Raw genomic sequence first — 1,577 nt, 5'->3', positions numbered from 1 at the left:
TTGTTTTTAAGCTTCAAAAAAATAAGTAGTGAGCAGGATCGAACACCCAACCTCTTGGTTTATCTCTACCTGCAGTAACCAACTAGGACAACACCCTTGTTGTGCCTGGCTTCTTCTTTTATTCATCTTGTTGTGCATCTTATCTGTCTGTTTTTCTTTTTGCCTTTTTTCTTTGGTTTATTTTTATTTATTTCTTCTTATTTTTCTATTTCCTTTTTTAATTTTCTTAAATGCGTGAACATTTTTTTAAATCCGTGAACTTACCTTTTAAATCTGTGATGTTTTTTCATATGAATGAATATTTTTCAATATCGCAGACTTTTATCAATTTCATGGAATAAAATTCAAAATTTTTAACTTTAAAAAAAAACTTTAACCTTTTTTCAAGTCAATGAACTTTTTTGAATTTCACAAACTTTTATCAAATTCGTGAACTTTGTTTTGTCAAAATTATGAACTTTTTATTTTGCAAACTTTTTTCCAAACCTGTGAACTTTTTGTCAAATTCTTAACCTTTTTACAAAACCGATGAACTTTTCTCAATTTCAGAAACTTTTGTCACACTAGTAAGCTTGCCTTGCACGTCTCGGCTAACACATGTAATCATATATAGGACAGTCTTCCCTAAACATAATAGGTTAACCCTATTGAAAATTTGAAATTTCACACGAAGTGTATAGTACCTAACTCTTAGCATACATAATTTGAAATATCATTCTTCATAAATCAATATTCCTTTCACATACATTTCACCCAAACAATTTGAATACCTTGAGCCGTGCGTGGCCATGGGAGATGGGATACTGATTTTTCTTTGACCAGGATAGGATGCACCGTGATTAGTTTCTTATTTTTAGGGGCTGTGATTAGTGTCCTTGTGAGCGGCGTGCGGAACTTTGTTCCGCGGGCGAGGCGTCCTCCTGGTTATTTGCTAATAACACATTCACGTTAGACTAGATCCATCTTAGGTGAAGGATTTAATTAAATGGATGTGATTGGGTGGTGTTGATTTATCGGTGTACATAGGAAGGGAAATGGTGTACTTTTCTGAAATTGATAAACCTTTTTTCAACCCATGGACTTCGTGGCAGAAATTTTCCAACACCAACAGGAAAAACCAAAAATCTAGGTTTTTCGTTTTCGGTATCGTTTCGTCTTAGATTTGTCGATTTTTAAGCCCACATCGAGCTCAAAGGGAAACAAAAGTTCATAAAACTAAAAAAAGTTCATCGATTTGAGAAAAGCTCATGAATACGAGAAAAAAGATCGAGAAATTGAAAAAAAGTTCATGGATTTGAAAAAAAATCATGAATTTGACAAAAAGCTCACGAATTAAATAATTTTTGCAGGAGGCCTCTCGGATGTGTCGGTCCATTGTCGCACGAAAACAGGGGATTTAGAAAAAACTGTTTTAAGTACTTGTATAAATTCTAGATTTAAATAGTTTTTCATTCAAACATGGCGGGGATGCCTATCATGAGCATGCCCACCTTATTGCAAAAGTTGGGGTCACTGAAAGATGTACAAATATAGACCATGTCAATAGGAAGGCCAGAAGAGTCCATCTCAGAGCACAT

Source organism: Triticum dicoccoides, chromosome 4B, assembly GCF_002162155.2.
Source record: "Triticum dicoccoides isolate Atlit2015 ecotype Zavitan chromosome 4B, WEW_v2.0, whole genome shotgun sequence".
NCBI classification, from domain to species: Eukaryota; Viridiplantae; Streptophyta; class Magnoliopsida; order Poales; family Poaceae; genus Triticum; species Triticum dicoccoides.
Note: the sequence above shows the minus strand (reverse complement) of the source record.